The sequence below is a fragment of the Chiloscyllium punctatum genome, chromosome 7, assembly GCF_047496795.1.
Source record: "Chiloscyllium punctatum isolate Juve2018m chromosome 7, sChiPun1.3, whole genome shotgun sequence".
NCBI classification, from domain to species: domain Eukaryota; kingdom Metazoa; phylum Chordata; class Chondrichthyes; order Orectolobiformes; family Hemiscylliidae; genus Chiloscyllium; species Chiloscyllium punctatum.
The window spans coordinates 23,568,537-23,595,878 of NC_092745.1; positions in this window are offsets into that span (position 1 = coordinate 23,568,537).

Here is a 27,342-nt window from a genome sequence, read left to right on the forward strand (position 1 = left end):
AGGGACAGGGAGAGAGTGAGGGACAGGAGAGAGAGAGAGAGGGACTGGGAGAGTGAGGGACAGGGAGAGAGAGGACAGGGAGAGAGAGAGGGACAGGGAGAGAGTGAGGGACAGGGAGAGAGTGAGGAAAAGGGAGAGAGAGAGGGACACGGAGAGTGGGAGAGAGACGGACAGAGAGAAAGAGAGAGACAGGGAGAGAGACAGATGGACAGGTAGAGAGACAGAGAGACAGGGAGAGAGAGAGAGAGGGGGACAGGGAGAGAGAGGGGGACAGGGAGAGAGTGAGGGACAGGGAGAGAGTGAGGAACAGGGAGAGAGAGGGGACAGGCAGTGAGGGACAGGGAGAGAGAGAGGGACAGGAGAGAGAGAGGGACAGGGAGAGAGTGAGGGACAGGGAGAGAGAGAGGAACAGGGAGAGAGTGAGGAACAGGGAGAGAGAGAGGGACAGGGAGAGTGAGAGGGAGAGGGAGAGCGAGTGAGGGACAGGGAGAGAGAGAGGGACAGGGAGAGAGTGAGGGACAGGGAGAGAGAGAGGGACAGAAGAGAGTGAGTGACAGGGGAGAGAGAGAGACAGGGAGAGAGAGAGGGACAGGGAGAGAGTGAGGGACAGGGAGAGAGAGAGGGACAGGAGAGAGAGAGGGACAGGGTGAGAGAGACGGACAGGAAGAGAGAGAGGGACGGAGAGAGAGAGAGGGACAGGGTGAGAGAGACGGACAGGAAGAGAGAGAGGGACAGGGAGAGAGTGAGAGGGACAGGGAGAGAGAGGGACAGGGAGAGAGAGAGGGACAGGAGAGAGTGAAGGTCAGGGAGAGAGAGAGGGACAGGAGAGAGAGAGAGAGAGAGGACAAGGAGAGAGTGAGGGACAGGGAGAGAGTGAGGACAGGGAGAGAGAGAGAGGGACAGGGAGAGAGAGAGAGAGAGGGACAGGGAGAGAGTGAGGGACAGGGAGAGAGAGAGAGGGACAGGGAGAGTGAGGGACAGGGAGAGAGAGGGACAGGGAGAGAGAGAGTGATAGGGAGAGAGTGAGGGACAGGGAGAGAGTGAGGAACAGGAGAGAGAGAGAGGGACACGGAGAGTGGAGAGAGACGGACAGAGAGAAAGAGAGAGACAGGGAGAGAGACAGATGGACAGGTAGAGAGACAGAGAGACAGGGAGAGAGAGAGAGAGGGGGACAGGGAGAGGGACACGGAGAGAGGACACGGAGAGAGGGAGAGAGGGGGACAGGGAGAGGGAGAGGGAGAGAGAGAGGGACAGGGAGAGAGTGAAGGTCAGGGAGAGAGAGAGGGACAGGGAGAGAGAGAGAGAGAGAGAGGGACAGGGAGAGAGTGAGTGACAGGGAGAGAGTGAGGGACAGGGAGAGAGAGAGGGACAGGGAGAGAGAGAGAGAGGGACAGGGAGAGAGTGAGGGACAGGAGAGAGAGAGAGAGGGACAGGGAGAGTGAGGGACAGGGAGAGAGAGGGACAGGGAGAGAGAGAGGGACAGGGAGAGAGTGAGGGACAGGGAGAGAGTGAGGAAAAGGGAGAGAGAGAGGGACACGGAGAGTGGGAGAGAGACGGACAGAGAGAAAGAGAGAGACAGGAGAGAGACAGATGGACAGGTAGAGAGACAGAGAGACAGGGAGAGAGAGAGAGAGGGGGACAGGGAGAGAGAGGGGGACAGGAGAGAGTGAGGGACAGGGAGAGAGTGAGGAACAGGGAGAGAGAGGGGGACAGGCAGTGAGGGACAGGGAGAGAGAGAGGGACAGGGAGAGAGAGAGGGACAGGGAGAGAGTGAGGAACAGGGAGAGAGAGAGGGACAGGGAGAGTGAGAGGGAGAGGGAGAGCGAGTGAGGGACAGGGAGAGAGAGAGGGACAGGGAGAGAGTGAGGGACAGGGAGAGAGAGAGGGACAGGAAGAGAGTGAGTGACAGGGGGAGAGAGAGAGACAGGGAGAGAGAGAGGGACAGGGAGAGAGTGAGGGACAGGGAGAGAGAGAGGGACAGGAGAGAGAGAGGGACAGGGTGAGAGAGACGGACAGGAAGAGAGAGAGGGACGGAGAGAGAGAGAGGACAGGGTGAGAGAGACGGACAGGAAGAGAGAGAGGGACAGGGAGAGAGTGAGAGGGACAGGGAGAGAGAGGGACAGGGAGAGAGAGAGGGACAGGGAGAGAGTGAAGGTCAGGGAGAGAGAGAGGAAGGCAGGGAGAGAGAGAGAGAGAGAGGGACAAGGAGAGAGTGAGGGACAGGGAGAGAGTGAGGGACAGGGAGAGAGAGAGAGGGACAGGGAGAGAGAGAGAGAGAGGGACAGGGAGAGAGTGAGGGACAGGGAGAGAGAGAGAGGGACAGGGAGAGTGAGGGACAGGGAGAGAGAGGGACAGGGAGAGAGAGAGTGATAGGGAGAGAGTGAGGGACAGGGAGAGAGTGAGGAACAGGGAGAGAGAGAGAGGGACACGGAGAGTGGGAGAGAGACGGACAGAGAGAAAGAGAGAGACAGGGAGAGAGACAGATGGACAGGTAGAGAGACAGAGAGACAGGGAGAGAGAGAGAGAGGGGGACAGGGAGAGAGAGGGGACAGGGAGAGAGTGAGGGACAGGAGAGAGTGAGGAACAGGGAGAGAGAGGGGGACAGGCAGTGAGGACAGGGAGAGAGAGAGGGACAGGGAGAGAGAGAGGGACAGGGAGAGAGTGAGGGACAGGGAGAGAGAGAGGGACAGGGAGAGAGTGAGGGACAGGGAGAGAGAGAGGGACAGGGAGAGTGAGAGGGAGAGGGAGAGCGAGTGAGGGACAGGGTGAGAGAGACGGACAGGACGAGAGAGAGGACGGAGAGAGAGAGAGGGACAGGTGAGAGAGACGGACAGGAAGAGAGAGAGGGACAGGGAGAGAGTGAGAGGGACAGGGAGAGAGAGGGACAGGGAGAGAGAGAGGGACAGGAGAGAGTGATGGTCAGGGAGAGAGAGAGGGACAGGAGAGAGAGAGAGAGGACAGGAGAGAGTGAGGGACAGGGAGAGAGTGAGGGACAGGGAGAGAGAGAGGACAGGAGAGAGAGAGAGAGAGGACAGGAGAGAGTGAGGGACAGGGAGAGAGAGAGAGAGGACAGGGAGAGTGAGGGACAGGAGAGAGAGGGACGGGAGAGAGAGAGGATAGGAGAGAGTGAGGGACAGGGAGAGAGTGAGGAACAGGGAGAGAGAGAGGGACACGAGAGTGGGAGAGAGACGGACAGAGAGAAAGAGAGAGACAGGGAGAGAGACAGATGGACAGGTAGAGAGACAGAGAGACAGGGAGAGAGAGAGAGGGGGGGACAGGGAGAGAGAGAGGGACAGGGAGAGAGTGAGGGACAGAGAGAGAGTGAGGAACAGGGAGAGAGGGGGACAGGCAGTGAGGGACAGGGAGAGAGAGAGGGACAGGGAGAGAGAGAGGGACAGGGAGAGAGTGAGGGACAGGGAGAGAGAGTGGGACAGGGAGAGTGAGAGGGACAGGGAGAGAGTGAGGGACAGGGAGAGAGAGAGGGACAGGGAGAGTGAGAGGGAGAGGGAGAGCGAGTGAGGGACAGGGAGAAAGAGAGGGACAGGGAGAGAGTGAGGGACAGGGAGAGAGAGAGGGACAGGAAGAGAGTGAGGGACAGGGGAGAGAGAGAGACAGGGAGAGAGAGAGGGACAGGGAGAAGTGAGGGACAGGGAGAGAGAGAGGGACAGGGAGAGAGAGAGGGACAGGGTGAGAGAGACGGACAGGAAGAGAGAGAGGACAGGGAGAGAGTGAGAGGGACAGGGTGAGAGAGACGGACAGGAAGAGAGAGAGGGACAGGGAGAGAGTGAGAGGGACAGGGAGAGAGAGGGACAAGGAGAGAGTGAGGGACAGGGAGAGAGTGAGGGACAGGGAGAGAGAGAGAGGGACAGGGAGAGAGAGAGAGAGAGGGACAGGGAGAGAGTGAGGGACAGGGAGAGAGAGAGAGGGACAGGGAGAGTGAGGGACAGGAGAGAGAGGGACAGGGAGAGAGAGAGTGATAGGGAGAGAGTGAGGGACAGGGAGAGAGTGAGGAACAGGGAGAGAGAGAGAGGGACACGGAGAGTGGGAGAGAGACGGACAGAGAGAAAGAGAGAGACAGGGAGAGAGACAGATGGACAGGTAGAGAGACAGAGAGACAGGGAGAGAGAGAGAGAGGGGGACAGGGAGAGAGAGGGGGACAGGGAGAGAGTGAGGGACAGGGAGAGAGTGAGGAACAGGGAGAGAGAGGGGGACAGGCAGTGAGGGACAGGGAGAGAGAGAGGGACAGGGAGAGAGAGAGGGACAGGGAGAGAGTGAGGGACAGGGAGAGAGAGAGGGACAGGGAGAGAGTGAGGGACAGGGAGAGAGAGAGGGACAGGGAGAGTGAGAGGGAGAGGGAGAGCGAGTGAGGGACAGGGTGAGAGAGACGGACAGGACGAGAGAGAGGGACGGAGAGAGAGAGAGGGACAGGGTGAGAGAGACGGACAGGAAGAGAGAGAGGGACAGGAGAGAGTGAGAGGGACAGGGAGAGAGAGGGACAGGAGAGAGAGAGGGACAGGGAGAGAGTGATGGTCAGGGAGAGAGAGAGGGACAGGGAGAGAGAGAGAGAGGGACAGGGAGAGAGTGAGGGACAGGGAGAGAGTGAGGGACAGGGAGAGAGAGAGGGACAGGGAGAGAGAGAGAGAGAGGACAGGGAGAGAGTGAGGGACAGGGAGAGAGAGAGAGAGGGACAGGGAGAGTGAGGGACAGGGAGAGAGAGGGACAGGGAGAGAGAGAGGGATAGGGAGAGAGTGAGGGACAGGGAGAGAGTGAGGAACAGGGAGAGAGAGAGGGACACGGAGAGTGGAGAGAGACGGACAGAGAGAAAGAGAGAGACAGGGAGAGAGACAGATGGACAGGTAGAGAGACAGAGAGACAGGGAGAGAGAGAGAGGGGGGACAGGGAGAGAGAGAGGGACAGGGAGAGAGTGAGGGACAGAGAGAGAGTGAGGAACAGGAGAGAGGGGACAGGCAGTGAGGGACAGGGAGAGAGAGAGGGACAGGGAGAGAGAGAGGGACAGGGAGAGAGTGAGGGACAGGGAGAGAGAGTGGGACAGGGAGAGTGAGAGGGACAGGGAGAGAGTGAGGGACAGGGAGAGAGAGAGGGACAGGGAGAGTGAGAGGGAGAGGGAGAGCGAGTGAGGGACAGGGAGAAAGAGAGGGACAGGGAGAGAGTGAGGGACAGGGAGAGAGAGAGGGACAGGAAGAGAGTGAGGGACAGGGGGAGAGAGAGAGACAGGGAGAGAGAGAGGGACAGGGAGAAAGTGAGGGACAGGAGAGAGAGAGGGACAGGGAGAGAGAGAGGGACAGGGTGAGAGAGACGGACAGGAAGAGAGAGAGGGACAGGGAGAGAGTGAGAGGGACAGGGTGAGAGAGACGGACAGGAAGAGAGAGAGGGACAGGGAGAGAGTGAGAGGGACAGGGAGAGAGAGGGACAGGGAGAGAGAGAGGGACAGGGAGAGAGAGGGGGACAGGGAGAGAGAGACTGGAATAGGGAGAGAGAGAGAGGTATAGGGAGAGAGGGAGAGGGACAGGGAGATAGAGGGGGACAGGGAGAGAGAGAGAGAGAGGGACATGGAGAGAGTGAGGGACGGGAGAGAGTGAGGGACAGGAGAGAGAGAGAGGGACAGGAGAGAGCGAGAGAGATTAGGGGAGAGAGAGAGAGAGAGAGAGAGAGAGAGAGAGAGAGAGAGAGAGAGAGAGAGAGAGAGAGAGAGAAAGAGGGACACAGACAGAGAGAGAGGGGGAGAGGGACAGAGAGAGAGACAGAGAGAGACAGAGAGAGTGAGACAGGGAGAGAGAGAGGGACAGGGAGAGAGACAGAGGGACAGGGAGAATGAGGGACAGGGAGAGAGAGAGGGACAGGGAGAGAGAGAGAGAGAGAGAGAGAGACAGGGAGAGAAAGAGGGACAGGGAGAGAGTGAGGGACAGGGAGAGAGAGAGAGACAGGGAGAGAGAGAGAGAGCCATGGAGAGAAAGAGGGACACAGACAGAGAGAGAGAGAGGGGAGAGGGACAGGAGAGAGAGAGAGAGAGAGAGAGAGAGAGACAGACAGAGAGAGAGAGAGACAGGGAAAGAGCGGGGGGCAGGGAGAGAGTGAGGGACAGGGAGAGAGTGAGGGACAATGAGAGAGAGAGGGACAGGGAAAGAGTGGGAAAGGGAGTGAGTGAGGGACAGGAAGAGATTGAGGGACAGGGAAAGAGTGAGAGGTACAGGGAGAGAGAGAGGGACAGGGATAGAGACAGAGGGACACGGAGAGAGACAGAGGGACAGGGAGAGAGAGAGGGACAGGGAGAGAGACAGAGGGACACGGACACAAAGAGAGAGAGAGAGGGACACAGAGAGAGAGAGAGAGGAACAGGGAGAGAGTGAGGGACAGGGAGAGAGAGAGGGACAGGGAGAGAGTGAGAGGGACAGGGAGAGAGAGAGTGACAGGGAGAGAGTGAGGGACAGGAAGAGAGACAGAGGGACAGGGACACAAAGAGAGAGAGAGAGGGACACAGAGAGAGAGAGAGGGGACAGGGAAAGAGACAGAGGGACACGGACACACACAGAGAGAGAGGGACATGGACACAGAGAGAGAGAGAGGGAGAGAGAGAGAGAGAGAGAGAGAGGGACACAGAGATACAGAGACAGGGAGAGAGAGAGAGGGACAGGGAGAGAGTGAGGGACACAGACAGAGAGAGCCACAGGGAGAGAGAGAGATAGGGAGAGAGTGAGGGACAGGGAGAGAGTGAGGGACAGGGGGAGAGAGAGAGAGAGAGGGACACGGAGAGCGGGAGAGGGAGGGACAGAGAGAAAGAGAGAGACAGGGAGAGAGAGAGAGGGACAGGGAGAGAGTGAGGACACAGACAGAGAGAGAGCCACAGAGAGAGTGAGAGATAGGGAGAGAGTGAGGGACAGGGAGAGAGTGAGGGACAGGGAGAGAGTGAGGACAGGGAGAGAGAGAGGGACAGAGAGAGAGAGAGAGGGACAGGGAGAGAGTGAGGGACTGGGAGAGTGGGAGAGAGACGGACAGAGAGAAAGAGAGAGACAGGGAGAGAGACAGATGGACACAGAGAGAGTGAGAGAGAGAGGGACACAGAGAGAGAGAGGGACACAGAGAGAGTGGGGGACAGAGAGAGTGGAGACACAGAGAGAGAGAATGCGTGCGTGTGTGAGAGAGAGAGAATGCGTGTGTGTGAGAGAGAAAATCCGTGTGTGTGAGAGAGAGAATGCGTGTGTGCGAGAGAGAGAACGTGTGTGAGAGAGAAAACGTGTGTGAGAGAGAATGCGTGTGTGCGAGAGAATGCGTGTGTGTGAGAGAGAAAATGCGTGTGTGTGAGAGAGAAAATGTGTGTGAGAGAGAGAATGCGTGTGTGTGTGAGAGAGAATGCGTGTGAGAGAGAGAGCGAATGCGTGTGTGCAAGAGAGAGAACGTGTGTGAGAGAGAATGCGTGTGTGCGAGAGAATGCGTGTGTGCGAGAGAGAAAATGCGTGTGTGTGAGAGAGAAAATGTGTGTGTGAGAGAGAGAGAAAAGCATGTATGAGAGAGAATGTGTGTGTGTGAGAGAGAAAATGTGTGTGAGAGAGAGAGAATGCGTGTATGAGAGAGAATGCGTGTGTGAGAGAGAATGTGTGTGTGAGTGAGAAAGAATGCGGAATGCGTGTGTGTGAGAGAGAGAGAATGGTTGCATGTGAGAGAAAATGTGTGTGAGAGAGAGAATGCCTGTGTGAGAGAGAATGTGTGTGTGCGAGAGAGAAAATGTGTGTGTGTGAGAGAGAGAGAATGCGTGTATGAGAGAGAATGAGTGTGCATGAGAGAGAATGCATGTGTGAGAGAGAATGCGTGTGCGAGAGAGAGAATGTGTGCGTGTGAGAGAGAGAGAATGAGTGTGTGCGAGAGAGAGAATGCGTGTGCGAGAGAGAGCGAGAATGCATGTGTGCGAGAGAGAAAATGCATGTATGCGAGAGAGAATGAGTGTGCATGAGAGAGAATGCGCGTATGTGAGAGAGAGAATGCGTGTGTGCAATAGAGAATATGTGTATGAGAGAGAACGAGTTTGCAAGAGAGAGAATGCGTGTGTGAGAGAGAGAGAATGCGTGTATGAGAGAGAACGAGTTTGCAAGAGAGAGAATGCGTGTGTGAGAAAGAATGCTTGTGCGAGAGAGAGCGAGAATGCGTGTGTGAGAGAGAGAGAATGAGTGTGAGAGTGAATGCATCTGTGAGAGAGAGAGAATGCATGCGTGAGAGAGAGAATGAATTTGGAGAGAAAGAGAGCGAATGCGTGAGTGAGAGAGAGAATGAGTGTGTGTGAGAGAGAATGAGTGTGCAAGAGAGAGAATGGGTGCGTGAGCGAGAAGGAGTGTTTGAGAGACAGAATGCATGTGTGAGAGAAAGAATAAGTGTGCGAGAGAGAATGCATGCGTGAGAGAGAGAATGAGTGTTTGAGAGACAATGAGTGTGCGAGAGAGAGAATGTGTGTGTGTGTGTGAGAGAGAGAATTCGTGTGTGTGAGAGAGAGAATGCCTGTGTGCAAGTGCGTGCATGAGATAGTGTGCGCGCATGAGAGAGAGAAAATGTGCGCATGTGAGTGAGAAAGAGAGTGAGCGTGTGTGAGATATGATGTGCTCATGCATGAGAGTGTGTGTGAGAAAGAAAGGGCGAAAGTGAGAGAGGAAGTGTGTGAGTGTATGTGAAAGTGTGAGTGCATGCGAGTGTGTGTGCATGTGAGAGAGAGTGTGTGTACAAGTGAACGAGAGTGAGTGCGCACGTGAGAGAGAGGGCATGTGTGAGTGACTTTGCAAGTGTGTGTGAGAGAGACAGAGTTTTGGAGAGAGAGTGAGTGTGTGAAAGTGAGCAAATATGAGATGGTGAATGTGAGTGTGTGGGGTGCGTGTGTCAGAAAGTGTGTATGAGAGTGTGTGTGTAAGAGTGTGTGTCAACTGAGAGTGTATGTGGAAGTGGGTGTGTGAGAGAGAGTGTGTAGAGAGAGAGAATGAGTGAGTGAAAGTGTGTGTATGTCAGAGAGACAGAGAGAGAGTGTATGTTTGTGTGTAAGTGTGAGAGAGAGATGGTGATGGTGCGTGTGAAAATGTTTGAGTGTGCATTTGTGAGTGACTGCGTGTGTGTGTGTGCATGTCGGTGTGGATGTCTGCAAGTGTGTGAAAGGCATGTGTGCGAGGGACTGAATGTGCTGTGTGAGGGTGTGTGTGTACACGTGTGAGAGATGTGAGTAAATGAGAGTGAGGGACAGTGTATAGTTTGTGGATCATTACTGGGACAAGGACATAAACACGTGGTTTATGCACAGTTACATATGGAGGGACAGCACTGACACGGAAACTGGGCACTCCGATGGAAACGCACACACAGACACTCTCGCACACACCCACACAGAGGCTTGGTCTCATTCTCTCTCTCTCTCTCTCTCTCACACACACACACAAACACACACACACACACACACACACACACACACACCCACGCACACAGAGGCTTGGTCTCACTCTCTCTCTCTCTCACACACACACACACACCCACACAGAGGCTTGGTCTCATTCTCTCTAACACACCTACACACACACACACACACACACACACAGAAGCTTGGTCTCACTCTCTCTCACACACACACACCCACACAGAGGCTTGGTCTCACTCTCACACACACACACATACACACACACTCTCACACACACACACCCACACAGAGGCTTGGTCTCACTCTCTCTCTCTCTCATACACACAGACAGAGGTTTGGTCTCACTCTCTCTCACACAGAGACAGTTCTGTGATGATACTTGAGCTCAGACCCTCACTGACTCTCTCCCCGCACCTCCAGACTAAATCTGTGCACAGTGCCCATGTCCTGTGTTGGGGTGTGTCTGTGTGTGTCGGTGCCTGTATGTGTGTGTGTCTGTGTGTGTGCGTGTCGGGGTGTGTGTCTGTCTCTGTGTGTGTATGTACCTGTGTGTGTGTGTGTGTGTGTGAGTGTGTGTGTCTGTCTCTGTGTGTGCGTGTGTGCACGTGTCGGTGTGTGTCTGTGTGTGTGTGCCTTTGTGTGCATGTGTCTGTGTCTCTGTGTGTGTCTGTGTCTGTGTGTGGGTGTGTGTGTGCCTGTGTCTGTCTGTGTGCGTGTGTGTCGGTGTGTGCCTGTGTTTGTGTGCATGTCGGTGTGTGTCTGTGTCTGTGTCTGTGTGTCTCTGTGTGCGCGGGTTCGGTGTGTGTCTGTGTGTGCGTGTCAGTGTGTGTCTGTGTCTCTGTGTGTGTCGGTGTGTGCCTGTGTCTGTGTGCGTGGCGGTGTATGTCTGTGTGTGTGTGTGTGTGTGTGTGTCTGTGTCTGTCTGTGTGTGTGCGCGTGTCGGTGTGTGTCTGTGTGTGCGTGTTGGTGTGTGTCTGTGTCTCTGTGTGTGTCGGTGTGTGCCTGTGTCTGTGTGCGTGTCGGTGTGTGTCTGTCTCTGAGTGTGTGTCTGTGTGTGTGTCTGTGTCTCTGTGTGTGTCTGTGTGCATGTGTCGGGGTGTGTGTCTGTCTCTCTGTGTGTGCGCGTGTTGGTGTGTGTCTGTGTGCGTGTGTCTGTGTCGCTGTGTGTGTCTGTGTGGGTGTGTGTGTGTGTCTGTGTGTCTCTGTGTTTGTGTGCATGTCAGCATGTGTCTGTCTGTGTGTGTGTGTCTGTGTCAGTGTCTGTCTCTGTGTTCACACGTGTCTGTGTGTGTGCGTGTCGGTGTGTGTCTGTGTCTCTGTGTGTTGGTGTGTGCCTGTGTCTGTGTGCGTGTCGGTGTATGTCTGTCTGTGTGTGTGTGTGTGTGTGTGTCTGTGTCTGTCTCTGTGTGTGTGTCTGTGTGTGTGTCTGTGTCTGTCTGTGTGTGTGTGTCGGTGTGTGCCTGTGTCTGTGTGCGTGTCGGTGTGTGTCTGTCTCTATGTGTGTGTCTGTGTCTGTCTCTGTGTGTGCGCGTGTCGGTGTGTGTCTGTCTCTGTGTTTGTGTGTTTGTGTGTGTGTGTGTCTGTGTCTGTCTCTGTGCGCGCGTGTCCGTGTGTGTCTGTCTGTGTGTGTGTGTCTCTGTCTGTGTGTGTGTCTGTGTCTGTCTCTGTCTGTGTCTCTGTGTGTGGGCCGGTGTGTGTGTCTGTGTGTCTGTGTGTGTCTCTGTGTATGTCTCTGTGTATGCGCGTGTCGGTGTGTATCTGTCTCTGTGTGTGTGTGTGTCTGTGTGTGTCTCTGTGTCTGTCTCTGTGTGTGCACGTGTCTGTGTGTGTCTGTGTGTGTGCGTGTTGGTGTGTGTCTGTCTCTGTGTGTGTGTCTGTGTGTGTGTCGGTGTGTGCCTGTGTCTGTGTGCGTGTCGGTGTGTGTCGGTGTGTGCCTGTGTCTGTATCTGTGTGTCTGTCTCTGTGTCTGTCTCTGTGTGTGCACTTGTCGGTGTGTGTCTGTCTCATTGTGTGTGTCTGTGTGTGTGTGTGTGTGTGTGTGTCTGTGTCTGTCTCTGTGTCTGTCTCTGTGTGCGCGCGTGTCGGTGTGTGTCTGTCTTTGTGTGTGTGTCTGTGTCTGTCTCTGTGTGTGCGCGTGTCGGTGTGTGTCTGTCTCTGTATTTGTGTGTGTGTCTCTGTGTCTTCTCTGTGTGCGCGCGTGTCGGTGTGTGTCTGTCTCTGTGTGTGTGTCTCTGTCTGTGTGTGTGTCTGTGTCTGTCTCTGTCTGTGTCTCTGTGTGTGGGCCGGTGTGTGTGTCTGTGTGTCTGTGTGTGTCTCTGTGCATGCGCGTGTTGGTGTGTGTCTGTCTTCTGTGTGTGTGTGTCTGTGTCTCTGTGTGTGACGGGGTGTGTGTGTGTGTCTGCCTGTGTGTGTGTCTGTGTGTGTGTGTCAGTGTGTGTCGGTCTCTGTGTGTGTGCGTGTCGGTGTGTGTATGTCTGTGTGTGCGTCTCTGTGTCTGTGTGCCTCTGTGTGCGTGTGTCTGTGTCTCTGTCTCTGTGTGTGTGTCTGTGTGTGTGCCGGTGTGTGTGCGTGTCGGTGTGTGTGTGTCTGTGTGTGTATCGGGTGTGTGTGTCTCTCCTCTCTCTTTCTCTCTGTCCCTGTGTGTCCCACTCTCTGTCTCGCTCTCTGTCTGTCTTCTGTGTGTGTGTGTCTGTGTCTCTGTGTGTGACGGGGTGTGTGTGTCTGCCTGTATGTGTGTCTGTGTGTGCGTGTCGGTGTGTGTCGGTCTCTGTGTGTGTGCGTGTCGGTGTGTGTTTGTCTGTGTGTGCGTCTCTGTGTGTGTGTGTCTGTGTCTCTGTGTCTGTGTGTGTGTGTGTCGGTGTGTGTCTGTGTGTGTGTGTCTGTGTGTATGGGGACAGGGGAGCTGTGAGGGTGAAATGTGGGTGTTGAGGGGCAAGCACGTGATCGATGATTTAAATTCCCAAACTCTGCCAATACTTTTGAGAAAGGGAAAGGAAATAAAAGACTCAAAATCAAGTTAGAAATGGCTGGATGTAGAGCAGGGCAGGGAGATACATAAAGAGAGAGAGAGAGACACAGAGAAGAGAGAGACACAGGGACAGAGAGAGAAGACAGACAGACAGAGAGAGAGAGAGAGGCAGACAGTGGGACACAAAGCGACAGAGAGAAAGAGAGAGAGACACACACACACAGGAACAGAGAGACAGAGAGAGAGGGACAGAGACAGAGAGAAAGAGAGTGACAGAGAGAGACACAGACACAGGGACAAAGACAGAGATTAATTCTAGGAATCACACATACAGCAGGAAAATCCCAAGAAAACCTCAGCAAATACCCACCCTCTCCATTCCTAGCCCTGTGTGTGTGTGTCTCAGGAAGCCAACCTACAGCTAGGCTCTGAAACGCTAGTGTGGGAGTAATCTTTAATATTTTCAAACCGCACTGACACAACTAATAAGGCTTCAGTAAAAAAAAAGAGAGTTGTCGCAACTGGGAAAGATGACACTTTGTTGCCCCAGAATGAACATCTCAGTGGGCAGCAAGATGCCACAAGGCTCCTGTCCTGGGAATTAACATGTCAATCAGACAGAGCCCTCCCCAGGGAGCAGACTGACAGACGATGCAACGTGTCAGAGAGGGCAGGGCTGGGCTCCACTAACCCCTCACCCAGAATAAATGTGCTCAAGGAATTGGTCAGTTTCATTCTCATACCCTGTTCTCTCTCTGTTTGGAGAGTGAGCAGCCCTCCCTGTCTGGTTGTGACAGTGTGTGTTTTTAATAATGTTTCCAGCCTCTGGTTAATTGCTTTCTTATGATTTGTTTGTATTTTGATGTTGCTGTGAGGTTATGAAGTGCATTTGGGGATGGGAGAAGGGAGTGGTGGGATTGTGTTTAAACTGGGATCTTGCTGTGTAATTTTGCATCACACTGCTCCCCAACCAACTCATCTCTTCTCTCTTTTATCCCGAGGAACTTTTGTTGAGAAAGCAGGAAAGTGAAGATCCAAAATGCCTGGGGGCCAAGAAAGCCTTGGACAAGAACAACCTCCAGAGGGCGGGGAGCACAGGCCTGAGGCCTGTTGGCCAGGCTGCAGCCCGTGGGGTCCAGGTGAGTGGGGGTCTGTTTCCTCCCCCGAGGTTTCATCTCCTCGAGGGATGGGCTGGGGGGGTGGGAGCCTGGTTTGTCGCTACCTCTGGTTCACTGGGACCTGTCAGATCACGGGTTTGAAGCCTGGGGTTAAAGTCACCGGGGCATCGGTGACACAAACAGGGGAAACCCCCAGGAACTGGGAGATGGGACTCCCTCGGGAGGGAACTCTAACCCAAAATATCTGACCCTCTGGAAAGAATTGTCACACTGTCAGAGGAAAGTTGGTCATAGAGAGGACAGGATGATCGAATTGGACACAGAGAGAAAGAGAGTGCGAGAAAGAAATGGAAAATGGTGAGAGCAAGAGAAACAGGAGAGAGAGAGGGGGGTTGTGTGAGATTGTGAAATAGCTGCAATATTTGATTCTGGGGTGACAGGAAATAATAAAAATGATCAGATTGTCGAGCTTCTGCAGCACTGTCACTTTTGGGATCTTGCTGTGCGTCAATTGCCCTCATGCCATCGTTACAGGCAGTGAGTGGTTTTAATCAGCTAACCCGTCATTTCAAGAACTATTCAACATGAAAACTCAACTTGTGTTTGTGTTTGGATATTCCTGAGAAATTGTCTGTCTCACTGAGAGGGGAAAAGCCGGGATCTCGCTGCGCTATCTCCCTGTGAAAGATTTTCCTGCTCAGCCTTCCCATTAATGCTGCCTCTTTCCTCCCAAAGGGATCTTCCTGGCCACTTGAGGATTTGAAAAGTGTGCGTTTGGGAGCAGGAAACCTTCAAACAAGAGCTTCCTCCAGAGGGGGGAACGCAGTCCTGAGGCCTGTTTGACAGGCTGCAGCCTGTTGGGCCCAGGTGAGTTTTGTCTGTGTATTACCCCGAGGTTTAATCTCCTCTCTCTGGGGAGGGGGGGGCGGGCTGGCCTTTACCTGGACCTCTGTTCAACCGGGTCTTGTCGGCTTGCGACCTTATCGTTTTTGAACAGGTTTGAAGCCTGAGGCTAAGGTAACTGGGACCTTGAGATATGACACAAATATGTCAACCCTTAACCAGCATCACCCATGATGCGTGCGGGGTTAGATTGCTGCTTGTGGGATCTCACTGTGTGTACGTAGTTATTAATGTTTGTAGCCTCAGGCCAACCGCTCTGCGGGGATGTCTGTGTATTTCAATGTCGCTGTGATGGCCAGCAATTCATTCATTCACTCTGCAATAATTAAACTGAACCAGGGTCACGTGGGAGATTGGGGAAGGCAGAGAGCTGTGGGATCTTGCTGTGCTTTTGGTGCCACTGTCGTATTTTATTTCAAATTGATTTGTTTTTATTTCTCAGTGTGTTTCCCCACCCCTCGCTCCCCCTAACCCTGGGGGTGAGGAGGAGATTGGATCCAGGAGCTGAAGCTTGGGACAACGCAGAGACAGAGAGAATTAAATCGCTTCTGCTGCAAGGAATCATCAGACCCAGAGAATAACCAGAAACTGTCCTGTCTCCTTCACAGACACACAGACGGGGTTCAGGCTGTCTGGGATTTTTACCACAAGTGGGTGTGTTCGGGTCAGGACTGGGGGAGACAAAGGGGGCGAGGGGGGGAGATAGAGGAAGAGCTGCTGCACAGTCTGATCCCACAGATGTCACTGCCTCCCCCTCTCTCACTCCAATGGGGGTGTGAAGGGGGTCAGTCAGACAGAGAGAAGTGAAAGAGCGCTGACTGTCCTGTCGGAAGGTTCATTGATTTAAAATGAATTGAGGCCTGGGGTTAAAGGAACCGGGGCCTTGGGGTTGTGACACAAACCGGTTACACCCCCAGGGTCTGGGAGGAAGGACTCCCGGAGGAGGGAATGAATACCTTATCATGAGAAACTCTCTCCAAAGCACCATTCTAATGTCAGAGTCATGTGCATAGGCCAGGGGGATAAAATGTGAGAAATCTGAGAGACAGAGAGAAAGACCTTCAAGATGGAGACAGCGAGAGGGGGGAATACAGGGGAAGAGATTTCAGAGATAGAGGGAGAGAGGGGAGGAACAGAGATATCTCTGAGATGGAGAGAGTAAGAGGGGGAACAGAGAAGAAAGGGGGAAATGTTTGGAATTTGTTCAACAGGAGGATTGCTCCTTCTTGTCCAGGAGACCGAATCAAACCCTTAACCAGCATCAGGGGCACACACGATCTGTCTGTGGTTACACTGCTGCTCGTGGGATCTTGCTGTGTGTTTCAAGCAAGCATCTGGTTAAAAGCTCAACGGTGATCTTTATATTTTGATGATGGAGATGCCAGTGTTGGACTGGGACAAAAGCTAGTGTTGTGTGACGTTGAACGTTATATATAAATATATATATAGAGACACAGAGGGGAAGAGGGGCTTATGTGTTTTGGGGGGCATTTATGTGAGGGTCCTGCTGTATTTTGATGGAGAAAGAACACTGCATTAAAAGTAATTTTTTTAATAATGCGTGGGGGGGGTGAAATGCGTAGGGGGCAGCTTCTCCAACACAAAGACACACAACAACATCGGTCACTCTGCTGCTCGGCACGCTTTAATCAACATTTTTATTGTTTACAAATGGAAGTGATGGATACAGTCAGTGGGATGGTGCCTTTTCTCACTGGCCCCTGAGTTGTGAGATACATTGAAATGTGTCCCTGTAACCCCCCTGTGGGATAAGGATGGACAAAGAAGCGCTACCCTCAGTCTGTTACCATAGCGACAGGCTGCTCCATCGCTGAAACACTGAACTGAAATGAGAAAATCCCGGATGGATTGATTAATGAGGGAATTTGATGGATGGATGGATTTGGGTGAAGGGATATTTCAGCACATTATTCAGCTGCTGCCTTAACTTAGTCTGGGTCACGACATAAATCGCGGTGTTTGTGCAGCAACTGAGGAGCTGCAGCATGAAGCCCAATTCCCGCACAAAGTCATCGAGATACACAGACCGATACCCAATCAACCACATCCGTCTCCATATAGAATACAGCATTAACATTGACCATAACAGGATGAAATTGGCCGAGATCACAAACAATAAAAAGATGGATCTTTTTCGTTTTCTCATTTCAGTGTCAGACTGAGCGTCCCCATTGGTGTGAGCGCGGTGAGAGAGCAAATGAAAATAATGTGCCCGTTTTATGATTTGATAAGATGCTTATATGCATCTGAGTAATTTTTAAAAAAGGGTTGATATCTTCATAATATTTGTGTTAATATCAATGCATCTCATTCTTAAAAAAATATTATCTAGCTTTAGTCTTCTTAACAAGAGAAAATATGTATCCAGCTGAAAGACGTCTCTGAAAATCGTGATTCAGTAAGATTTCTCATCTGAGATCTAAACAGATAATCCCCGATAACAAAAGGCCTTCATTTCAGGAATGAGTAAAGGGAAGCATCTTTGAACATCTTTGAAAGGAATTGAATCTTTTTTTTAGTTCTCTCCCCACTCTCTTCCCTCCTCCTCTCCCCCCGTCTCTCCCCTCTCTCTCCTCTCTCTCCCCTCCTCTCTCTCCCCTCCTCTCTCTCCCCTCCTCTCTCCTCTCCTCTGTCTACCCTCCTCTCTCCTCTCCTCTGTCGACCCTCCTCTCTCTCTCTCTCCCCCTCTTCCCCCTCTGTCTCCCCTTCTCTCTCTCCCCTCTCTCTCACCTCCTCTCTCTCCCCTCCTCTCTCCCCCTCTCTCCACCGTCTGTCTCCCACTCTCACCCCTGTCTCTATCTGTCCCCTCTCTCTCTCTGTGCCCCACTCTCACTGTCCCCTAACTCTGTCCCCCTCGCACTGTCCCCGCTCTCTCTGTCCCTCCTGTCTCTCTGTCACCCCTCTCTCTGTCCCCCTCCTCTCTGTCCCCTCCTCTCTGTCCCCCCCGTCCCCCCTCCTCTCTGTCCCCTCTCTCTGTCTCTCCTCTCTGTCCCCCTCTCTATTCCCCTCTCTCTGTCCCCCTCTCTCTGTCCCCCTTCCTCTCTGTCCCCCTTCTCTCTGCCCCCCCTCTCTCTGAACCCTCCTCTCCCTCTGTCCCAATCTCTCAATCCACCCCTCTCTCTGTCCCTCTCTTTCGTCCCTCTCTCTCTGTCCCCCCAATCACTTTCTCCCTCTCTGTCCACCCTCTCTCTTCCCCCTCTTTTTACCCACCTCCCTCTCCCCATCTCTCCCCTCCCTCTCTCCCCCTCTCTCTCTGTCCCGTCTCTCTCTGACCGCCCCTCTCTCTGTCACCCAATCTCTATCTCCCCTCTCTCTGTCCCTCCATCTCTCTGTCCCCCTCTCTCAATGCCCCCTCTCTCTCCGTTGCCTTGCTCTATCCCCCTCTCTCTGCCCTCCTCTTCTCTGTCACTCGCTCTCTATCCTCCCTCTCTCTGTCTTACCTCTCTCTCCGTGGCCCTCTCTCTGTCCCCTTTCTGTGTCCCCCTTTCTCTGTCCCCCCTCTCTCTCCATTCCCCTCTCTCTGTTCCCCCTCTCTCTGTCCCCATCCTCTCTGTCCCCCCTCCTCTCTGTCCCCCTCTCTCTGAACCCTCCTCTCCCTCTGTCCCAATCTCTCTATCCACCCCTCTCTCTGTCCCACTCTCTCTGCCCTCTCTCTCTGTCCCCCCACTCACTGTCCCCCTCTCTGTCCACCCTCTCTCTTCCCCCTCTTTTTACCCCCCTCCCTCTCCCCATCTCTCCCCTCCCTCTCTCCCCCTCTCTCTCTGTCCCCTCTCTCTCTGACCGCCCTCTCTCTGTCACCCAATCTCTCTCTCCCCTCTCTCTGTCCCTCCATCTCTCTGTCCCCCTCTCTCAATGCCCCCCTCTCTCCGTTGCCTTGCTCTATCCCCCTCTCTCTGTCCTCCTCCTATCTGTCACTCTCTCTCTAACCCCCCTCTGTCTGTCCCCCCTCTCTTCCCCCCCAGTCTCCGTCCACCCTCTCTGTACCCATCACTCTCCCCTCTCTCTGCCCTCCCCCCCACCACCCCCACCCCTCCCCGTCACCTCCTTCTCGGGCCCAGCCCTGTCTCGGTCCCGCTCTCTCTCTGTCCCCCTTCTCTCTGTCCCCCCGCTCTCAGTCCGCCCCCTCTATAACCGGCATTCTTTACCCCACTGTATGCCCCCCTCTATCTGTCCCCCCTCTCTCTGTCCCCCCGTCTCTCTGTCCCCTTCACTCTCTGTCCCCCTTCTCCCTGTCCCCACTCTGTTCCCCCACTCTCTGCCCCCATCTCTGCCCCCATCTCCGTCCCTCCCCTCTCTGTCCCCCTCTCTCTGTCCGCCCTCTCTCTCACATTCCCTCTCTGTTCCCCCCGTCCCGCCTTCTTGGTACCAGCCCTCTCTATGTAACCCATCTCTCTGTCCACTCACTCTCTCTGTCCCCCTCACTCTGTCCCCCTCTCTGTCCCCACGCTCTCTCTGTCCCCCTTCTCTCTGTGTCCCCCCTCACTCCGTCCTCTCTATGTCACCTCCCTCTCTCTCCCCCAGTCCCCTCCCTCTGTCCCCCACTCTCTCCATCCCCCACTCTCTGTCACCCTCTCTCTGTCCCCCCTCTCTGTTGCCCTCTCTCTGTCCCCCTCTCTCTGTCCCCCCTCTCTCCCGTTCTCTCTGTCCCCCCTCTCTGTTGCCCTCTCTCTGTCCCCCTCTCTCTGTCCCCCCTCTCTCCCGTTCTCTCTGTCCCCCTCTCTCTGTGCCCCACTCTCTGTCGTTCTCTCTGTCCTCATCTCTCTGTCCCCTTCTCTCTGCCCCCCTTTCTCTCTATCCCTTTCTCTCTGTCCCTCTCTCTCTGTCCCCCTCTCTGTCCCCAGGCTCTCTCTGACCCCCCTCTCTCTTTTTCCCCCTCTCACTCCCTCCTCTCTCTGACCCCTCGCTCTGTTGCCCTCTCTCTGTCCCCCTCTCTCTGTCCCCCTCCATCGGTGCCCCCTTTCTGTCTGTCCCCCCCCTCTCTGTCCCCCTCTCTCAGTACCCCCTCTCTCTGTTCCCCCTCTCTTTGTCCCCTTCTCTCTGTCCCTCTCTCTCTGTCCCCCTCTCTCTGTTCACCCACTCTCTCTACCCCCTCTCTATACCCCCCTCTCTCCCCATCTCTCCCCTACCTCGTTCCCCCCACTCTCTGGTCCCCTTCTCTCTCTGTCCCCTCCCTGATTGTCACCCCTGTCTCTGTCCCACCCTCTCTCTGTCCGCACTCTCTCTGTCCGTCCCCTCTCTCCGCCTCTCTCTTTCCTCCTCTTTCTTTCCCCCGCGCTCTCTGCCCCCTCTTTCTGTCACCCTCTCTTCGCCCACCTCTCTCTCTATCCCCCTTCTCTGTCCCCCATATCTGTAACCCCCGCTCTGTCACCCTCCTCTCTGTCCCCACTCTCTCTGTCACCCTCTCAATCTGTCCCTCCCTCCCCCTCTGTCTCCAACTCAATCTCCACCCCTCTCTCTCTGTACCCCTCTCTCACAATGTCCCACCTCTCTCTGTCCCCACGCCCTCTCTGTACCCCTCTCTCTGTCCTCCCTCTGTGTACCCCCCGCTCTGTCACCCTTCTCTCTGTCCCCACTCTCTCTGTCACCCTCTGACTCTGTCCCTCCCTCTCCCTCTGTCCCCCTCTCTATCTTCTCCCTCTCTATACCCCCTCTCTCCCCTATCATTCCACCCTCTCTCTCCCCCCACTCTCTTGTCCCCCACTCTCTTGTCCCCCTCTCTCTGTCCCCACTCTCTCTCTGTCCATCTCTCTCTGTCCCCCTTCTCAGACCGCCCCCACTCTGTCCCCCTTCTCTCTCTCCCTCTCTCTCTGTCCCCTCTATCTTTTCCTATCCCTCTCCCTGTCCCCCTCTCTCTCTCTCTGTCCGCTCTCTCTCTTTCTCCCCTCTCTCTGGCACCCCCCTCTCTGTCACCACTCTCTCTCTGTCATCCTCTCTCTGTCTCCACTCTCTCTCTGTCACCCCTCTCTCTTCCCCTCTGCCCACCTCTCTCTGACCCCCTCTCCCTCTGTTCCCTCCTCTCTCTGTCCCCTTTTCTCTGAAGCCCCGTCCCCCCGCTCTCTGTTCCCCTCTCTCTGTCCCCAATCTCTCCGTCCCCCTATCTCTCTCTGTCCCCCCTCTCTCTCTGTCCCCCCTCTCTCTCTGTCCACCCCCCGTCTGTCACCCCTCTGTTCCCCTCTCTATGTACACCTCTCTCTGCCACCTCTGCTGCCCTTACTCTGTGACCCTACTCTCTCTGTCACCCCACCTCTCTCTGTCTCTCCCGCTCTCTGTCCCCCTCTCCCTGCCGCTACTTCTATCTGTTCTCCCTGCTCTCAGTCCGCCCCTTCTGTCCCGTTCTCTCTTTCCCTCTCTCTCTGTCCCCCCTCTCTCCATTCCCCTGTCCCCCCTCTACTGCGGCCCCGTCTCTCTGTCTCCCCTCTCTTACTGTCCCCACTCTCTCTGCCCCTCTCTCTGTCCGCTTTCTCCCTGTACCCCCCTCTGTTCCCCTTCTCTCTGTCCCCCCTCTCTCTGTACCACCTCTCTCTGTTCTCCCTCTCTCTCTGTCCCCTCTCTCTGTCCCCCTCTCTCTGTCCCCCACCCCCTCTCTGTTCCCCTCTCTCAGTATCCCTGTATGTACCCCCCTTCTCGGTCCCAGCCCTCTCTGTGTCCCCCCATCTCTGTCCCTCTCTCGGTCCCCCTCTCTCTCAGTCCCCCTCACTCTCTGTCCCCCCTCTCTGTGTCCCCCTCTTCCTCTGTCCCCCTCTCTCTGACCCCCCTTTCACTGTCCCTCCTTCCTCTGTCCTCCTCTCTCTTTCCCCCTCTCTCTCTGTCCCCCTTCTCTGTCCCCCCTCTCTCTGTCACCCCCCGTACCCCTCTTTCTGTCCCCTCTCTCTGTCCCCCCCCCCTCTGCTCCCCCCTTCTCTGTCCCTGCCCTCTCTCTTTTCCTCCCGCTCTCTGTCCCCCTCTCTCGGTCCCCCTCTCTCTCTGTCCCCGTTCTCTCTGTCCCCCCGCTCTCAGTCCGCCCCCTCTGTCCCTGTCTCTCTTTACCCCTCTCTCTGCCCCCCTATCTGCCCCCCTCTATCCCCCCGTCTCTCTGTCCCCTTCACTCTCTGTCCCCCTTCTCCCTGTCCCCACTCTCTCTGTTCCCCCCTCTCTCTGCCCCCATCTCTGTCCCCCATCTCCGTCCCGACCCTCTCTGTCTCCCTCTCTCTGTCCCCCATCTCTCTGACACCCCTCTCTGCACCACCCCTGTCCCGCCTTCTCGGTACAAGCCCTCTCTATGTACCCCCTCTCTCTGTCCCCTCACTCTCTCTGTCCCCCCTTTCTCTCTGTCCCTCTCTCAGTCCCCACGCTCTATCTGTCCCCCTCTCTCTGTGCCCCCCTCACTCCATCCTCTCTCTGTCACCTCTGTCATTGTCCCCCCGTCCCCTCCTCTGTCCCCCACTCTCTCCATCACCCACTCTCTCCATCCCCCTCTCTCTGTCCCCACTCTCTCCATCGCCCACTCCCTGTCTCCCTCTCTCTATCCCCCTGCTGTCTGTCCCCCTCTCTGTCCCCCTCTCTCTGTTGCCCTCTCCCTGTCCCCCTCTCTCTCTGTCCCCCACTTTCTGCCCCCCCTCTCTCTGTAAACCTCTCTCTGTCCACATCTCTTTGTCCCCCCTTTCTCTCTATCGCTCTCTCTCTGTCCCTCTCTCTGTCCCCCTCTCTGTCCCCACGCTTCCTCTGTCGCCAATCTCTCTGTGTCCCCCTCTCACTCCCTCCTCTCTCTGTCACCTCCCTCGCTGTCCCCCGTGTCCCCCTGTCCACCACTCTCTCTATCCCCCACTCTCTGTCCCCCTCTCTCTGTCCCACACTCTCTGACCCCTCTGTCATTATGTCCTCCCCTATTTCTCTCTCTCTCCATCACCTTATCTCTCCCTTGCCTCTCTCTCTCTGTCTCTCCCTGCTCCTTCTCTCTCTGTCCACCTCTCTCACTCTCGTTTCCCCTACCTCAGTCTCTTTCTCCCCACCTCCCTCTGTTTCTCTCTGACTAAATCTCTCTCCCTCCTGCCCCTCCCTCCCTCTCTGACACACTCTGTCTCCCTGACGCGCCCCTCTCCCTCTGATCCAGAGACTGGTGAGGGGTGTAGTGGTTGGTGCTGTGGCTGCATGTGGTTGTGAGATGATAGAGAGATGTAGAAAGTGGTAGGAGGGGGGAAAATGGGGTAGAGACGGAATTGCGGAAGGGAGACAGATGGCAGAAGAGAGAGAGAGTGCAGGGGAGGGGTAGAGGAAAGAGTGGAGGCAGGTGGAGAGAGTGGGGAAGAGGAAATGGGGAGGCCAGGTTGGAGTGGGGGGGACCGAGAGAGTTAAACCCAGCTCCTGTGCTCAGGGCGCGGTGCCCTCCCCTTCCCTGAGGACCAGGACTTGGGGCTGAGTCTGTCTCTCTCTCCAGCTCAGCTTCTCCAACACAAAGACACACAACAACATCGGTCATTCTGCTGCTCGGCATGCTTTAATCAACATTTTTATTGTTTAAAAATGGAAGTGATGGATACAGTCAGTGGGATGGTGCCTTTTCTCACTGGCCCCTGAGTTCTGAGAAACAGAAATGTTTCCCTGTAACCCCCCTGGGGGATAAGGATTGATAAACCAGCGCTACCCTCAGTCTGTTACCACAGCGACAGGCTGTTCCATTGCTGAAACACTGAACTGAAATGAGAAAATCCCGGATGGATTGATTAATGAGGGAATTTGATGGATGGATGGATTTGGGTGAAGGGATATTTCAGCACATTCTTCAGCTGCTGCCTGAACTTAGTCTGGGTCACGGCATAAATTACGGTGTTTGTGCAGCAACTGAGGAGCTGCAGCATGAAGCCCAATTCCCCCACAAAGCCTTCGAGATACATAGACTTATACCCAATAAACCACATCCGGTACCATATAGAATACAGCATTAACATTGACCATAGCAGGATGAAATTGGCCGAGATCACAAACAGTAAAATGATGGACTTTTTTCGGTTTCTCATTTCAGTGTCAGACTGAGCGTCCCCATTGGTGTGAGCGCGGAGTCTCTTCCGGGCTCTGCTGGTCACTAAAATGTGTCTGATGGTGAGAACATTGAGCATCAGAATCAGGAGAAATGGGACACACGGGGTTAGAATGTGGTGGAGGAACTCGATTGTGACCCAGACACTGGAGAATCGAACAGCGTCTGTTACTTCACAAAACCAGGGCTGGTTCCCCAGCCAATACCAAGCCTTGAGCATAAAATACCAGAAAATGTTCTTTAAACAGCTCAGCACAGTCACTGCTCCCAGAACCACAGCCGCTGTTTTCTCACTGCAATATTTACTTTTCAGCTTCTGGTAACAAATGGCTACAAACCGATCAAAGGTGAAAGTGACGGTGAACCAGACAGAGCAGTCAGTGGCTGCATAAAGCAGGACGGCGTGGATATTACATACGGGGATGGTGTACTTCAGGAAATAAAAGTGTTCCCCATAAACAATGGGAATGTGTCTCAGGATCAGGTCGAGGATAATGACCAGGAGATCCGCCGCTGCCATGGCCCCCAGGTAACGTCTGACACATGGAGACAATCCACAATCTTTATAAAGCAGGACGTAGATGGTCACTACGTTAACTGTAAGGAAGGAAAACAAACCCATTATCTATCAGCCTGGAGGCAAAGGGACCCGTTTGATCGGGGACCCAGTGAGATTTTCAAATGTGTCCCTGTATTCAGGGATTTTTAAAAATAATTGGAGCTGGAATAACAAATGGGAAGATCGGAATTACTGACAAAAATGTGACAGAAATCACAAGAAACCCTCCCTCCCCAAACACACAGAGACACATCCATAAGGACAGATGCTTTCTCGAACATTGCCACACACTCGATCACTCGAGAACAGACACAGGTCACTCCTTCCCAGTTCCTAATACAGTGGGTGGAAATGTTGCTGTCCTGAAGGATTCTCTCCCAGCTTCCTGAAGACAAAAGGAGTTTGGGAATTTCTGTATTTTGGTCTAAATTGTGGTCGATCCTGTGTCGTGGAGAAATGTAAACGAAGGGAAAACGTATTCACCCCTTTAACTGCCTGAGGGGCCTTCGGAACTGGGTCTCCTTCTCCCTGGAACGGGATCTCTTCCCTCAGGATCTTATCGTTTGTTCATTTCACTGACGTACGGCCGTTCACAAACAATGTCAGGGACAGAACGTTCCGGGGAATGTTAGTTATAGAATGTCGGGGACAGAACGTTCCGGGGAATGGCAGTTAGAGAATGTCAGGGAAAGAACATTCCGGGGAATGCCAGTTATAGAATGTCAGGGACAGAACGTTCCGGGGAATGCCAGTTATAGAATGTCAGGGACAGAACGTTCCGGGGAACTCCTTGACCTGTCCATGACCTTCCCCCATCCTCTCTGACCTATCAACTCTCCCCCATCTCCGTCTCCCGATCACATTCCCAGCTCCCTTACCCCAGCTCCCTTACCCCATCCCAAGCCCCAGCCCCAGCCCCAGCCCCAGCCCCAGCCCCAGCCCTAGCCCCAGCCCCAGCCCCCAGCCCCAGCCCCAGCCCCCTCACATTTATCTCTCCGCTCCCCGGCCCACAAGCCTCATTCCTGATAAAGGGATTATGCCTGAAACATTCATTCACTGCTCCCCGGATGCCGCCTGACCTGCTGTACTTTTCCAGCACCACACTCCCAGTCAGGGAACAGTCCGACACCGTCATACTCATAGGATCAGGCCTGATGGGTAATTTAGATTAGATTAGATTACCTACAGTGTGGAAACAGGCCCTTCAGCCCAACAAGTCCACACCGACCCGCCGAAGCGCAACCCACCAAGACCCATTCCACCACATTTACCCCTTGAACTCACACTACGGACAATTTCCCATAGCCAATTCACCTAACCTGCATATCTTTGGACTGTGGGAGGAAACCAGAGCACCTAGACGAAACCCACGCAGACACGGGGAGAATGTGCAAACTTCACACGGTCAGTCGCCCAAGGCTGGAATTGAACCCGGGTCTCTGGTGCTTTGAAGCAACAGTGCGAACCACCGTGACACCGTGCTCACCCATAATGTTTCATGAAGCCCCATCACCATCCCTGGGTATATCCTGAGCCACCGGCAGGACAGACCCACCAGTAGTGGGGACACCCTGGGATACACTCAGGGAAGGAGTTACACTGCAAATCCCCAACATTGATTCCAGAACCCAGGAAATCTCATGGTAACAGATCATGGACAATTAAGTCGCCAGATGATGGTTATCTCCTGCCCCCCACCCCTCCTCTTGGAAACAAATCAGAGGAAGCACTGAGGGTGATAAGGACTCAGACCGTCCTCTGGGTGTGGGACTTAAATGTCCATCATGAAGAGTGTCCCCACAGCCCCACCGCTGCATGACCAGGGACAGGCTTCAATACACAACAGTCAGACTGGGGGAAACATTCTCACCAAACTCCATGTCCCAGATGGATCTGTCCCTGACAGTATCTGTAGGAGCAGCCAGCACACAGTCCTGGTGGAGGCACAGTCTCAGCCTCATATTTGATTAATGTGTTCCTGGAAAAGCACAGCAGGTCAGGCAGTATCCAAGGAGCAGGAAAATCACCGTTTCGGGCAGCAGACCTTCATCACGAATGAGGCTGAGAGCCTCCGGGATGGAGAGATAAATCATATTAGGCGTACTGCTCACTGTGTTATGTGATACTCCCTCCTGTGAAGTAGGACATACTTCTAAAGGGCTGAGCACATGGTAACTGGCCAACCATCAGGCACTGTGGGCTAGTAACAGCCGCAGCATCAATGGCCTTCCCTTCATCATAAAGACAGAAGTGGGCTATTCACTGATGGTTTCAAAATATTCAGCACCATTCACAACGACATCGATACTGAAGCAGGCTATTCAACCCATCAAGAGATTTAAACAGGAACAGAATGAGACCATTCAGCCATTGGAGGCTATACTCAGCGATTGGAAAAGAACAGTTAATCTCTCATACCTGTTACACAGGAAATGGAAGGGAACATTCAGCATTTCAAAGCTGATACACGGGAATACGGGGAGCTGTGCAGACCACAGCAGTGCATTGATCTATAAACCCCGACTGGATATCTGTCCAGCATGGGGAGCTGTGCAGACCACAGCAGTGCATTGATCCATAAACACGGACTAGATATCTGTCCAGGACGGGGAGCTTTGCAGACCACAGCAGTGCATTGATCTATAAACCCAGACAAGATATCTGTCCAGGACGGGGAGCTGTGCTGACCACAGCAGTGCATTGATCTATAACCCCGGACTAGATATCTGTCCAGGTGTGGGAGCTGTGCAGACCTCAGCAGTGCATTGATCTATAAACCCGGACGAGATATCTGTCCAGGACGAGGAGCTGTGCAGACCACAGCAGTGCATTGATCTATAAACCCCGACTGGATATCTGTCCAGCATGGGGAGCTGTGCAGACCACAGCAGTGCATTGATCCATAAACACGGACTAGATATCTGTCCAGGACGGGGAGCTTTGCAGACCACAGCAGTGCATTGATCTATAAACCCAGACAAGATATCTGTCCAGGACGGGGAGCTGTGCTGACCACAGCAGTGCATTGATCTATAACCCCGGACTAGATATCTGTCCAGGTGTGGGAGCTGTGCAGACCTCAGCAGTGCATTGATCTATAAACCCGGACGAGATATCTGTCCAGGACGAGGAGCTGTGCAGACCACAGCAGTGCATTGATCTATAACCCCGGACTAGATATCTGTACAGGACAGGGAGCTGTGCAGACCACAGCAGTGCATTGATCTATAACCCCGGACTAGATATCTGTACAGGGCAGGGAGCTGTGCAGACCACAGCAGTGCATTGATCTATAAACCCAGGTTAGATATCTGTCCAGCACCGGACGCTGTGCAGCATTCCGCAATGCACTAATGTGTG